Here is a 16167-nt window from a genome sequence, read left to right as displayed (position 1 = left end):
ATTTATATATATATTTCGGGGATCTCGGAAACGGCTCTAATGATTTCGATGAAATTTGCTATATGGGGGTTTTCGGGGGCGAAAAATCGATCTAGCTAGGTCTTATCTCTGGGAAAACGCGCATTTTCGAGTTTTTATATGTTTTCCGAGCGAAGCTCGGTCACCCAGATATTTAAATATAACGCACCTGAGCGTTTTCCAAAAAAAGTGTACATTTCATTCATGTCTTCAAAATATTGACTTCTTGGGCTCATTTTACTCAGAATCATTTGTACATTCACGCCTCATACATAAAAAAATGTGTCCAAAAATTTCCTTTCCTGATCGTCACATTCTTGTATGAATTTTTTTTTATTTGTATGAACACACTGGAAAAAAATTTTTTCATACAACATTTTGGGACACTTTTTTCATGTATGAGGCGTGAATGTACAAATGATTCGGAGTAAAATGAGCCCAAGAAGTCAATATTTTGAAGACATGAATGACATGTACACTTTTTTTGGAAAACGCTCACCTATATTCTTGCTCAAATACTAAACGTTTCGGTTTTTTTTAATTAAAAAATACTAAAAATGTAATATTTGACGTTTTCTAAGTACCTAATCTTGACATCCGCATCCGCATCCGCATCCGCGGATGTGAGCCTTTAAATATCCGCATCCGCATCCGCATCCGCGGATGTCAAAAAATCTGCATCCGCAACATCCCTGATAAGAATTATGAATTATCTATATAAATCAAACATACTTAAACGGTGTATTAATGAACAGTGCCAGAAAACTTGAAAGATAACAATTATAATGCCTGTTGAATACATTGTAAAGATAATCGTTTGAAATTAGATAGTGTTTCATGAATTTAAAGCCCCATGCTTCAGAGACATACTGTACCTATACTCGTACAGTGCTAAAATAATATCAATTTTGTCTAATAGTGCGAAACTGGTTTTATTTTAAAATAAAATTGATCACGGAGCAGAATTTCTTATGTTTTACCCATACCTCAATTCTTAGCATACCAATGTTGAGTTTACTAAACATTACAACAGATTGTTCAGAAAATTCGATATTTACCAATATTATTGCTACTGGACGTATGCATGCAATGTTAGTACATTTCCAGTTTTGATTAGTAAGTGATTGTGCGGGGTATCTTCAGTGTAATATGAAATTACATAATAGAGTCTGTACGGAAAGAGAAGAGTCGTGACTCTATAACGTAATTTATGTTTAAGCGTGTTAGTTAAGAGTCTAAATTAATACTTTCAGACACAAATCACTCAAAGTTTTAGAATAAATAATCATGATGTGGATGAGGGTAAATATAAAGCACCTACTTATTTTTTCTACAAACAGTAAGTTTAATCCTGTTAAATATTGTCTTCGGTTACCTTAACTATCGCAGTTTACTCATGAAATAGAACTATTAAAACGGATTATTGTTCGGAGTACCTACATCCCGACGTTTCGAACCCATTACAGCGTTCGTGGTCAACGTTGCTACGAGCGATGTGCTTTGACGTTCGCATAGTAAATGCTGACGCTTCCTCTTACAGCAACCTCACCTGGCAAAAAACTGCACAAAGACACAGCCGAGAGAAACATCTAAAATACGACAGAGCAACAGAGGACCTAAGAGCCTCTTTTACTCCACTAGTCATTTCATGCGACGGAGCCCCAGGGACTGAATACAATAGTTTCTTAAAGAAAACAGCATCAACATTGAATGATAAATGGGGAAAGGCATATTCACAAATAATTTTCTGGCTGAAAGTTAAAGCCCAAATTTCTGTGATAAGAGCTATCTCCATAAGAGTCAAAGGTACGAGACGACGTATCAAAGCTTTGGAATGCGAAGACGGAGCAGGAATCCTCTACTGAAAATTATACTGAAGAATTGAAGAGTGAAGACGAAGAGAGAATATAAGTATCTATATTTTTTATGTAACTCCTACTGTCTCCTCCATATATTGTTTACGTCGAAAGAAATCATGTTCCTCTCGTTTTACTTCATAATCATATTAAAATTAAACCAAGTTTGTATTATCTTGTCAAAAAAGTGCAGGACGCTTTTCGAGACATGCGTCGCTTAATGACATAACCCGTCGGTCTCTTGCCACCATCAATGTGCCTGCTCTTCTTGAGCCGACTGGCATTTTCAGAGACGATGGCAAGAGGCCCGATGGGGTGTCCTTAGTTCCTTGGAGCTTGGGACGGATTTTAGTGTGGGATGCTACCTGCGTAGACACACTGGCACCGTCCCACCTCCAACTGACTAATGTAAAAGCGGGCGGGGCGGCGGAAAGCGCTGAAATTTTAAAACGTAATAAATATAAGAGCCTCGGTAGAGAGTGCCATTTTGTACCATTTGGAGTTGAAACTCTAGGTCCATGGGGTCCCAGCGCGCATAAGTTGTTCGCGGAAATCGCGAAGCGTCTGGTTGACGTAACTGGTGACCGAAGAGCTGGCGGCTACCTCGCACAACGTATCAATGTCGCAGGGAAATGATCAAAACAGAGATTTGAACAAATCTCTAAGGGATATGATCAAATCACGCAGGATGTTAAAATAGCGAATCCATATCATCATTTCCCTAGAAAAATTCAGTCATTTGACCAAATCACTGACTCTGTTTAGTGAAAAGACAAAATCGGCTAATAAACGCGAAACGCTTGGAATTTGACAAAATCCCTAACCATCGACAGTAAGTTGACGAAACGAACTCAAAAAGTCAACTAGTTTTATCATTTCGCTAAACAGGTTTAGTGAAATGATAAAGTCTCAACTGGAAGATGGTATATGGTGATTTTATTAAATCTCTGAACGGTTTAGTGAAATGACGAAAGCAAGTACAGAATACAACAGTTTACTCTCTATAGTTAAGCGATTTGATCAAATCTCTGACTAGATTAAGTGAAAAATTTTGAAAATATCGGCTGAAAAAGTAAAAGACACTTCTCTGCACAAATTCAAAGAGTTGCTAATCAAATCAAGAGTGTTGGTGGACGTCCCTAAGGTAGACAGAGGTCCATTAGATGTTAATGTACCGGGGATTGTTTTAAATATTAAAAATAATCTGTACCAAATCGGTACATCTGTCGGCATCCTAAAAGACTGGCTGTCTAGAAACGCACTTCAGCCAACCACAACGTCATTTACTGCAGCAGTTCCCTCTACGAAGTACAGTCTACGTGAAATTGAAGCTAAGTTATCAATGTATCAGTGTATTTGGACGTCAGGGGTTCAAGAAGTGTTCCTGTGAAAAGTCCAAATTACAATGCAAAACAAATAGATGTGCCTGTAAAAAAATAATGTCATGTGTAACTCAAGATGCCACAAATCTACACATGTTTTAACAAATAATTGGCTACTTTCCTACTAGTCAAATCAGCTACTTTTCTTAAACTGTCAAAACGATTTCCTAATATGGAATTTATATGAAAACCTGTATAGTGACGTCACGGTCAATAAGTCACATAGGTACTTTATTACATTTCAATCCGATTTATTAAATAGAAATTATGTTTAAAATAACTGCTGTCTATGTTTTTCTAATAATTATCTGGTGCTTTATTTCGTGCACGGTGTGAAATAATTAATTTTAAGTAGAGGAAAGTACTCAATTAAAATTACGTTTACGCACTTGTAGCTTCGTTTTTCATTACCGTCAAAACTGGCAACTTTACCATCAGAAGGTAACATTATCATAGTCTATTGTAGTAAGAAAATATGGTATAATTATAATAATTAAAAAGACAATCCCTCTTAATAATTAATTATTATGTTTCAGTTTACAACCATCTATTCTTGTATTCGATTAACTTTGATACCATTTTATTTTACCATTCAAATCGCTTAACTGTAAACTGTTGTATTCTGTACTTGCTTTCGTCATTTCACTTAACCGTTCAGAGATTTAATCAAATCACCATATACCATCTTCCAGTTGATACTTTATCATTTCACTAAACCTGTTTAGCGAAATGATAAAACTAGTTGACTTTTTGAGTTCGTTTTGTCAACTTACTGTCGTGGTTAGGGATTTTGTCAAATTCCTAAACAAATCTAGTGAAATGAAAAAGCGTTTCGCGTTTATTGGCCGATTTTGTCTTTTCACTAAACAGAGTCAGTGATTTGGTCAAATGACTGAATTTTTCTAGGGAAATGATGATATGGATTTGCCATTTTAACATCCTGCGTGATTTGATCATATCCCTTAGAGATTTGTTGAAATCTCTGTTTTGATCATTTCCCTGCGACATCAACATTGCGATACAGCGAGGAAATGTCGCCAGCATCCTTGGTACAATGCATCAAGGGCCTATTTTAGATTTAAGCTAGTTAGGGTTCCGTACCCAAAGGGTAAAAACGGGACCCTATTACTAAGACTCCGCTGTCCGTCCGTCCGTCCGTCCGTCCTTCCGTCCGTCCGTCCGTCCGTCCGTCCGTCCGTCTGTCACCAGGCTGTATCTCACGAACCGTGATAGCTAGACAGTTGAAATTTTCACAGATGATGTATTTCTGTTGCCGCTATAACAACAAATACTAAAAACAGATTAAAATAAAGATTTAAGTGGGGCTCCCATACAACAAACGTGATTTTTGACCGAAGTTAAGCAACGTCGGGCGGGGTCAGTACTTGGATGGGTGACCGTTTTTTTGTTTGTTTTTATTTGCTTGTTTTGCTCTATTTTTTGTTGATGGTGCGGAACCCTCCGTGCGCGAGTCCGACTCGCACTTGGCCGGATTTTTTTTAATTTCTTTTAGTAATACACTGTATACATATATCTAGTTTTTATTGATTGTTGTATGTTGGTGCTCAGTGGGTTTGTTCCCGCGGGAAATGCCGGAACCGAAAGTACCGGGAATTCCCGGGATTTAGAGCCAAGCCAAGAACCGTGATATCAAAATTAAAATCCCGGTACTTTCAAATCAAATCCGGTCAGAAATAGGCCAAATATGATCACATAATTTCTGGATCTGTGAGTACGTCTCCGGCTAGTGCGGAATGAGAAGAGTCGTGGAATGTATGGGGCCCAATACATTCCACGACTCTTCTCTTTCCGCACAGACTCTACTGTCGAGATGCCACGCATGTGACGAAAATAAAAAAAAATCCCTTTTAATACAGTAAATTTATACATAAATTTAGCGTTTTCGTCAAATCCGGTAGTTCTGATTTTTTACAGACTTATATATTTATGATGTGGGCTCAATTAATAATCCAAGTTTGTGACCTCGAGCGCCGAAAGCAACTTTGTCAAAACCGAAAAAACCGCGAAAATTTCGGTTTTTTTTTATTTGGGCGATTATAACCCTAAAAGACTAGTTTTTGATAGTACCTTTTCAGGGCGTTTAATTTTAAAGAAGACTAAATTTGCTAAATACGACACTAGAATTATCTCTGTAGATCGAATAGTTTACGAGAAGCCTTTCAAAAAATTTTATTATTTCAAATTGAATTCGTAGGCTAAGTGAGTGCAGTGAGTATGCAGTTTTGGCGATGCCACTTGGCACGATTGTTCCTAAGGTCAAACAAATCTGATTTGGCCCGATAGCCACGAGATCGTACCGTGCCTACCCCCAAAAAGGGAGGGGAAAGGGTAATTTATTGTAGAAATTTAAATATACCTAAATACAAACTAAAAATAAAAATAAAATAACTACTTACTAAAACCCCCTCCCGGGCTGTCCCCGACGCAAAGTTGCCCGTCACGCTCGCTGCGTTGCCGCGTTGTATTGCGATGGACAGCCTTTGCATTAGGAATAAAATAGTTCTTTAGCTATAGATGTCAGGAAAACCTATTATAAATGTGCAGTCAAGCGTGAGTCGGACTTAACTACTTAGTTTTTGATCCGACCCCTACGGGTTTTTTAAAGACATTTCACTCACGTTTCACACAAAATGACGGGTCATAATGAAGAAAGATAATATGTGTTTGGAAAGTGACTCTTGTAACTAAAATCGCAGCTTTGTGCTTAATAATAATAAGTTCCAAATAAAACTCTGCGGCCCTGACCACCGGCAGCTTGGGCCTTGCCCCGCTGCTGGCGGCACCCTAGGTTAGGTTTTTTATAATGTGTTTATATGTATTTTTTATTGTTTTGTAAGTGTTTTTATATTTTACTTTTATATTCATATTATAAATCACCTAGCCTAGAGAGTTCAAGTAAATAAAGAAAATAAATAATAAGTTCCAAATAAAACCGTTTAAAAAGTCGCATGTCGAGAGATCCAGACAACCTGAGTAAAATAATCCTAAATGCACAGGTTTACGTCAGACATCATGAATCTAAATAGCCCAAAACCCATTCAAAATCACTGAAGGCCCAAATTTTCATACATAAAGTGCCTGAGGAAAAACGAGCCTGACTGAAATAGCAACTCACGTAAATAATTATGCAGTACATCTGTCTGTCTGTACGTACGTACGTAGCATCAAACAGAATCCAGCATCCTTGGTACAATGCCTCAAGGGCCTATTTTAGATTTAAGCTAGTTTTTAATTTCTTTCAGTAATACCACTGTATATATCTTGTTTGTAAATACTGTTTAAGGAGTTTTTATACTATTTGTTATGTAGTAACGGCACCAGTCATGGGACATTTAAGAGGAAATTTGGAGTATTTGTGATACTTCCGTGATACATGTAAAAGTTCTAGCGCTTAGTTAAAAGATGAATATCCTATCCTTCTTTCATGTTTCAGGCGTGTTATATCAAAGATACTGCAAATAGTTTCCACATACTTAACAAATTAAAACTACGTTTTTTTTCTCCAGTCATGGACACCAAAGCTCCAGTAATGGAACCCCGGTAATGGACGTGGATCCAGTAATGGGCCCTCTATAATGGACATATCCTATCAGTATAAGATATTGGAATAGGGAATAAGTTTTTTGGCAAAAAACTAATTATTAGTCATTTCTGGTATAAGCTTTTATGAAAGAATGTATTTTTCTTTCCACAGGCAACTAATACTCATCGAGACAATTCTAACAAACTCAAACACAATTAGGTTGCGTTTATCACAGAGTTCCCATGGCCACCTCCTGTCTCCATATTATATTGCATTGTCATCCGATTTGCATACGTATCCAAAATTTCAGCTCAATCGGAAATCCGAAAGTGGCTCAAATTCAACTTCCAAGATTTGAACCGCACTAACTAGCATACAAACTAAAAGGGCAAGTTAAATAAAATTTTGTAAAAATGATTTTAATTTATCCAAAGTCCGAGGAGACCTCCTGACATAGTTCGTAACTACATTATACTTCTGTATTGTTTAAACATGAAATTACGCCATGGCAAGCATCATTATGTAAATTATCCCATCATAGGAGGTATGCAGTTTTACATTATTCAGCTTAAGAAAATTGTGCGAAATAACAGTATGCCAAGAAATTTATGCAAAATGTAATTCTGCGAAATGATGATTCTGCTAAGGGTTGCTATGCGAAAGTAAACTATGACAATAAATGTTATGCAACATATTAGTAACCCACCCCCGCCTCCTCTTATTTTATTTACGTTCAAATCACAATAATTGTAATTTATAGCAGACGATTCCTTCAAGTCTTTAAGCTCATTTTTAAATTTCGTTTAGTTGAAATTCTGTAGCATAACTGTTTTTTATTTTATCAATCTCATTTCGCATACTTAATTACTAATTCTTTTAGCGTCCTAGTTATGTCAACGTAATCGAATGTAACGGGCGGGAGCAAGTGTAACTCCTTGGCAACAAAAATTGGCATTAATTCAGCTTGGGTCTGTTTAAAAATCGAAATAATATCTTGAAGGATCTTTGTTCTTTGCCGACATTTTTTCTTGTGATTTTTCTAATGCTCGTCGAGATTGGTGCAATACATTCTTTGCGGCCTCTATATCCTTCACCGAAAAAGCTATTGAGCACAATCGCACTAAACTTTCCTCCTCCATTACACCTATTTTATTTTGCACAAATGCAAGCAGTTCACATATCACAATATTGCACGTCGCACCCTTAATTACGTTATAGCCATTATATGATACTTGTGCTTCCTCGATGTGTCTGTGTTTATATCTATAGACTAGATTTTGCCCTGTGCGCGGGGCCCGAGAGCCCCGCGGTGTGCGTGTTGTTTGTTGTTGTTGTTGTTGTGTAGTTGGTGCTGTTGTTTGTGCTGTAGTAATTTGTTTTCCAAAGGAAAAAAGAAATAAAGTCGTACTTTTGCTCGAATAAAAAGATCCGCTTGCGAGCACTTCATTCCCGCAGCTCGGCCTTCGGCCTCGCGTGCTTGGGAAAACTTAAGGGACGCTCCGGGCCTTCGGCCCTACGCGGAGCTCGGCCTTCGGCCTTCGCTGGGTTTCGAAGCTCAGCGTCGGGCCTTCGGCCCGCCGCTTCGCTTATTAAAACACTCGGGGAGGGTTGGATTTGCTTGGGAGCGTAAGCGGGAAGTTGGAGCTTAAACACGACCCAATAGTAAAGGTGTCTTGACAAGCTCACGTCGGGCCTACGGCCTTCGGCCCGCCGTTTCGCTTGTCTAAGCCACTTTTACTATTGGGTCGTGTTTAAGCTCCAACTTCCCCCTCTCGTGTGACGCTTCGGGCCTTCGGCCCTACGCGGAGCTCGGCCTTCGGCCTTCGCGAGCCTCGACGCTTCGTCGCCGGGCCTTCGGCCCGCCGGCTCGCTTATCAAGACAGTTGACTTGGTAGAACGCTTGGAAGCACTGCATTCACGCAGCTCGGCCTTCGGCCTCGCGTTAAATTACTGGAGGTTGCACGCTTGGGAGTCGGGGTGAAGGCTCCGGGCCTTCGGCCCTCCGCCGGGGTCGGCCTTCGGCCTCCCAGCCTGAAGCTCGCCCTTCGGGCTCGCTTAACACACTTTTTGTATAGGATTTTGCTTCGTTCGTCATTCCCGCAGCTCGGCCTTCGGCCTCGCCCAAAATTACTGGGGGTGAGGCACGCTTGGACGTTCGGGGTGAAGCTCCGGGCCTGACGGCCCTCCGCGATTTTTTTTAAATGCAGTTTGTTTTGTTTCGGGGCCCTCTATGACATTTGGTCGAGCACCCCCCACCTATCTGGCACCGTTTAAAAGTTGCCATACAAAATAAAAGTGGCCAGATTTTCCGCAATTGAAACATTTTTCAAATTTTTTTTGTTTCATAGGAATCTAGGGGACCCCGAGCTTCCGTGACCAAAATTTGAGCGCGCTAGGATAAACTTAAAAAAATAAAAATAAAAAGTCGGTTCATTTGAAAAAAAAAATGGCGGCTTCAAAAACTGACCAGGGTTCTCTATGACATTTGGTCGAGCACCCCCCACCTAGGTCTCACCGTTTAGCGAGGCCGTCCAACATTTTTCTGACCGGAAGCGGTAGACCAAAAGTCGGATTTTTCTGGAGGTCATCAGACCGCCCTCTATACGACAGTACCAAAGTCAAACACCCCACTAACCTCCTTCTGGGAGAACAATCATGTCAATCAGTCTTCGGGTTGCGGCTTTATATTATATACAAAAAAATGATAAATTGAAAAATGGCCATTATTTTTTTCAGAAAAAAGATATAGGAGAATCCGAGAGGCCCCTTAACGCGGATCTCAAGTGAGGACGAAACGGTCGCCATCTTTATTTTATTTATTTTCGACCCGATCTTGATGAAAATCTATATCCGAGGGTCCGAGAGGCCCCTTAACACGAATCTGGAGTCGAAATTTCACGAAACGGCCGCCATCTTGATTTTCTTTATTTTCGACCCGATCTTGATGAAAATGGATATCTGAGGGTCCGAGAGGCCCCTTAACAAGAATGGAGTCGAAATTTCACGAAACGGCCGCCATCTTTATTTTCGACCCGATCTTGATGAATATCTATATCCGAGGGTCCGAGAGGCCCCTTAACACGAATCTGGAGTCGAAATTTAACGAAACGGCCGCCATCTTGATTTTCTTTATTTTCGACCCGATCTTGATGAAAATCGATATCCGAGGGTCCGAGGGGCCCCTTAACACGAATCTGAAGTCGAAATTTAACGAAACGGCCGCCATCTTTATTTTCTTTATTTTCGACTCGATCTTGATGAAAATCGATATCCGAGGGTCCGAGGGGCCCCTTAACACGAATCTGAAGTCGAAATTTCACGAAACGGCCGCCATCTTATTTTTTCTTTATTTTCGACCCGATCTTGATGAAAATGGATATCTGAAGGTCCGAGAGGCCCCTTAACAAGAATCTGAAGTCGAAATTTCACGAAACGGCCGCCATCTTTATTTTCTTTATTTTCGACCCGATCTTGATGAAAATCAATATCTGAGGTTCCGAGAGGCCCCTTAACAAGAATCTGAAGTCGAAATTTAACTAAACGGTCGCCATCTTGATTTTCTTTATTTTCGACCCGATCTTGATGAAAATCGATATTTGAGGGTCCGAGAGGCCCCTTAACACGAATCTGAAGTCGAAATTTCACGAAACGGTCGGTATCTTGGTTTTCTTTATTTTCGACCCGATCTTGATGAAAATCGATATCTGAGGGCCCGAGAGGCCCCTTAACACGAATCTGAAGTCGAAATTTCACAAAACGGTCGGTATCTTGATTTTCTTTATTTTCGACCCGATCTTGATGAAAATCGATATTTGAGGGTCCGAGAGGCCCCTTAACACGAATCTGAAGTCTAAATTTAACGAAACGGCCGCCATCTTGACCTTCTTTATTTTCGACCCGATCTTGATAAAAATCGATATCTTAGGGTCCGAGAGGCCCCTTAACACGAATCTGGAGTCGAAATTTAACGAAACGGCCGCCATCTTGATTTTCTTTATTTTCGACCCGATCTTGATGAAAATCGATATCTGAGGTTTCGAGAGGCCCCTTAACAAGAATCTGAAGTCGAAATTTAACGAAACGGTCGCCATCTTGATTTTCTTTATTTTCGACCCGATCTTGATGAAAATCAATATCTGAGGGTCCGAGAGGCCCCTTAACACGAATCTGAAGTCGAAATTTCACGAAACGGTCGGTATCTTGATTTTCTTTATTTTCGACCCGATCTTGATGAAAATCGGAGGGTCCGAGAGGCCTCTTAACACGAATCTAGAGTCGAAATTTAACGAAATGGCCGCCATCTTGATTTTCTTTATTTTCGACCCGATCTTGATAAAAATCGATATCTTAGGGTCCGAGAGGCCCCTTAACACGAATCTGAAGTCGAAATTTCACGAAACGGTCGCCATCTTGATTTTCTTTATTTTCCACCCGATCTTGATGAAAATCTATATCCGAGGGTCCGAGAGGCCCCTTAACACGAATCTGGAGTCGAAATGTAACGAAACGGCCGCCATCTTGATTTTCTTTATTTTCGACCCGATCTTGATGAAAATCGATATCTGAGGGTCCGAGAGGCCCCTTAACACGAATCTGAAGTCGAAATTTCACGAAACGGTCGGTATCTTGATTTTCTTTATTTTCGACCCGATCTTGATGAAAATCAATATCTGAGCTTCCGAGGGGCCCCTTAACAAGAATCTGAAGTCGAAATTTAACGAAACGGTCGCCATCTTGATTTTCTTTATTTTCGACCCGATCTTGATGAAAATGGATATCTGAGGGTCCGACAGGCCCCTTAACACGAATCTGAAGTCGAAATTTCACGAAACGGTCGCCATCTTGATTTTCTTTATTTTCGACCCGATCTTGATGAAAATGGATATCTGAGGGTCCGAGAGGCCTCTTAACAAGAATCTGAAGTCGAAATTTCACGAAACGGCCGCCATCTTTATTATCTTTATTTTCGACCCGATCTTGATGAAAATCAATATCTGAGGTTCCGAGAGGCCCCTTAACAAGAATCTGAAGTCGAAATTTAACGAAACGGTCGCCATCTTGATTTTCTTTATTTTCGACCCGATCTTGATGAAAATGGATATCTGAGGGTCCGACAGGCCCCTTAACACGAATCTGAAGTCGAAATTTCACGAAACGGTCGGTATCTTGATTTTCTTTATTTTCGACCCTATCTTGATGAAAATGGATATCTGAGGGTCCGAGAGGCCCCTTAACAATCTGAAGTCGAAATTTCACGAAACGGCCGCCATCTTTATTTTCTTTATTTTCGACCCGATCTGGATGAAAATCGATATCTGAGGTTCCGAGAGGCCCCTTAACAAGAATCTGAAGTCTAAATTTAACGAAACGGTTGCCATCTTGATTTTCTTTATTTTCGACCCAATCTTGATGAAATTTATTATTATTAATTATTTATTCATAAACAATTTTACATTGTTAAATTTTACATTGTTTATGAATTGTACATTGAAAATGGATATCCGAAGGTCCGAGAGGCCCCTTATCAAGAATCTGAAGTCGAAATTTAACGAAACGGCCGCCATCTTGAGTGTCTTTATTTTTGACCCGATCTTGATGAAAAATTATATCTGTGAGGGTCCGGGTCCGAGAGGCCCCTTATAGACTGGTCATATTTTTGATAAAATCGATTTCGACTGGCAAATCATATAACTTTTTGGCAACCGGGTTTTTTAACCTAATTAAACCCCGCTGAATCCGAATTTGCCGGTTGTCCGCCATCTTGACTTTCTTTATTTTCGACCCAATTTTGATAAAAATCCATATCTTACAATCCGAAAGGCCCCGTAATATGAATATGAAGTCGAAATTTCACGCAACGGCCGCCATCTTTATTTTCTTTATTTTCGACCCGATCTTGATGAAAATCGATATCTGAGGATCCATAATGAGGGGCCGTCCATTACTTACGTCACACGTTTAGGGGGGATCAAGAAAATGTGACATGTTGTGACAAGGGGGAGTCACAAACTTTGTGATGTCACATTAACTTCATCAGTAACTGAAAAATTATTTATTCGCTGTAGGTACAGTTAAATGGCCAGTTTTTGGAACGATAATCGTTTTTATTCGTTTAATTTTCTATCCTAATCAGTTTTGCGTTATAAAATTACTAGGTACCTGTAATGTTTAGTAATAAAACACTTGTTGCTGAAACTGAGTTATATTGGATTAATTTTAAAATAACTTTTACAAATGTGCCTTCAAACAACATCTATCTATGAGTAAATCCAATATGGCTAACCACCAAGTTACCCAGTTCATTCTTCTTCAACAGCGTCTATACTTAGCAAATGCCGCTCGCTGTCACTGTTACTTCCAGTGGCGGATTTCCCATAAGGCACAGTAGGCTCGAGCCTAGGGCGGCGAGATATTAGGGGCGGCAAATTGTGGCAAAAAATCGCTGATGATAACAAGAAATAACACAAAATTATTCATATATAGGCAACGAATTCTCAAAAAAAGGTGTAGAGAGAAATGCTTGGAACACAATTTTTGACTTCGTGACTTTGTTTGAACTACTTAGGAGGTGAACATATCAAAAGTCCCCGGCCGTAGCTAATGAGCCGGGGAAAGAGGGAGATTTGAAGGTCCCATTTTTCGGTTTTTCGCTTATACTTATCTCGGAAACTATGCGTTCTAACGACTGATCATTGTACAAAATGAAAGCTGATTAAATTTGCTACAAGTTTTATTTAGTACAGTTTTTCGATATCATAAGCATCAGCAATCATTGCCGTAGATAAATTACAGTTAAGTCGATCAGCTGATGCTTTTCAGCCATCTTGGCGCGAACTAAACTGCGAAATCACCGAGAACTTTGCGAGTGTGGAGTCATACGTCAACGTCGCGATATATTCGCTCCGCGAAGTCGAGCCGCGATTCACGCGCAATAGTCTGAGGGGGGGCTTGTATAGAGCCCTCCACACTCGTGCACGAAGCCGCGAACGCGAGTGTGGAGTCAATTTCGCAGATCTGCTACACTGTTAAAATCTTTCGGGTTCCTTTCCTCGTGAGCACTGAATATTATTGATGGAAATTTAATGCAAAATTATAGACATTCAAGAGCGGCTTTCTCAAAAACTAAACAAGATACCTATCGAAAAACTCGACTGTATAAAACTTGTAGCAAATTTAATCAGCTTTCATTTTGTATAATGATCATGTCACAAGGACGCATAGTTTCTAAGATATTATTGTTTTAGCGAAAAACCGAAAAATGGGACCTTTAAATCAAACCCCCCACCCCCGCTCAAGGGCTACGGCCGGCGACTTCTGATATTTTCACCTCCTAACGAGTCCAAACAAAGTTACTTAGTAAAAAATGTGTCCAAGCATTTCCCTCTATACCTTTTCGTTGCCTGACCTAAATGCAGTCAGTATGATGGATGCTGATACTGAGAAAGGGGCGGCTACAAGGTCTGAGCCTAGGGCGGCAAAGACTGCAAATCCGCCACTGGTTACTTCCATATGCATTGGGTCATTATAAACAGTCTGTAGTTGCGTTTCGTTACAAGCATAGTACATTACATCAATTCATCCCCCTTTTACAAAAACCTATAACCTAAGAAGACTAACCAAGCAGTCTAACAAACTTAAAACATCCTTAAGTTACAACAATAAAAATGCAGTGTTATAGCACTACTACACATCAGGGATTTTGCGAATATCCGCATCCGCATCCGCAACCGCGGAACTTCCGCATTATTTTCAACATCCGCATCCGCATCCGCATCCGCATAAAATCGATGCGGATTTAATGCGGATGCGGATGTGGAACAGTTCGGTACAGGAACGTCTTAGCATCGGCGTAAGTGCTAGACTGCTAGGTAATTTAGTCATTAGCCAAAAAAACCTATTAGAAATTAGCAGTCAAGCGTGAGTGGGACTTAATGTACGGAACCCTTGGAACGCGAGTCCGACTCGCACTTGGCCGGTTTTTTGAAATAAACATTACTAAAATGTAATATTTGACGTTTTTTATGTACCTATCTTGACATCCGCGGATGTGAGCCTTTAAAAATCCGCATCCGCGGATGTCAAAAAATCGGCATCCGCATCATCCCTGCTACACATTCTTAAACCACAAAGTAACACCGAATTATTGAGGTCGAACATGAAATGAAGTTGTAGTATATTATTATCTACAACCATTACTATCTTCAATATTATAAGACCTAAAATTATTATTGCTAACAATCCTACCCAACAACCATTTCTTAGAACTTGGGTCTATTTTAAACCATACATTTTGGCCTACTTGAAAATGAGGCTTCTCTTTAGTATTTTTATTATAATTATTTGTTTCTATTCCTAACCTTATCAAATTCCATATTACATTCAACTAGTATTATGATTCAACTGAGGTTTCAATTTTTTATAAGTATATACAAGGTAGTTTCGTTTTTAAATTTCTATTCATCATTAATTGAGAAGGTGTAAAATGTGTGCCAGATACAGGAGATGGTCTATATTCTAACAAAGCAATTCTATAATCTGTTTTATCATCATTCATTACATTTTGTTAACATTTTTTTAGCAATTTGCACCCCACGTTCTGCGAAATGGTTGTTGGGTAAGACATACAAGTAATGTTTGTAGATATACTAGAACTTCATTTCTATCTTCAATATTATAAGACCTAAAATTATTATTTCTCACAATCCTACCGACTGCGCCAGATAATTTTTAGAAAAAAAACCACTTGTTACTGACACTGAGTTGTATTAGATTAATTTTAAAATAACTTTTACAGTACATATGGGGCTACTTTTCCGCACTAAAGTTTTGCTAGTCAATATTAATGCCAAATGAACATTCGACCTATTGTGTTTCGACCAATAGTTTCTCGGGTAATTATGACAGTTACTATAAATGATTATTTTACGAATAGTAAATATGTGTATCAATGTTCTGCTTATTGACTAGTCTCGCAAACGACTATTATGCGTAATGAGATTCGGCCAATCGTTACTCTGCCAAACAACCCGTCGGCGAATCGTTGTCGGCGAAACAAAAATCGGCGTATTTTTTCTCGGAATATCAATAGGGCACCGTAACTTATACATACTGTACCTTAAACTGTTTTTTGACAAGTCTTCACTGACAATAAAATATGATATTAATAGATCAAGGCGGTTTGTTTACAAAGGGCCTACCGGGAAACACGAAACTCGGCTAACTGCCTCTTTATCGCTCGAATATGCAAGAGTGATAGAACTGATAGAGAGGATAGATAACAAAATTTCGACTCGTTTGCGGTAGAGCCTCAGATTGTGACTTATACTCATACTCATACTCATACTCATTTATTGATAATATTCTTAAA

This window comes from Cydia amplana, chromosome 25, assembly GCF_948474715.1.
Source record: "Cydia amplana chromosome 25, ilCydAmpl1.1, whole genome shotgun sequence".
Lineage (NCBI taxonomy): Eukaryota > Metazoa > Arthropoda > Insecta > Lepidoptera > Tortricidae > Cydia > Cydia amplana.
The sequence above is the reverse complement of the archived record's forward strand: the minus strand, read 5'-3'. Positions refer to the sequence as shown.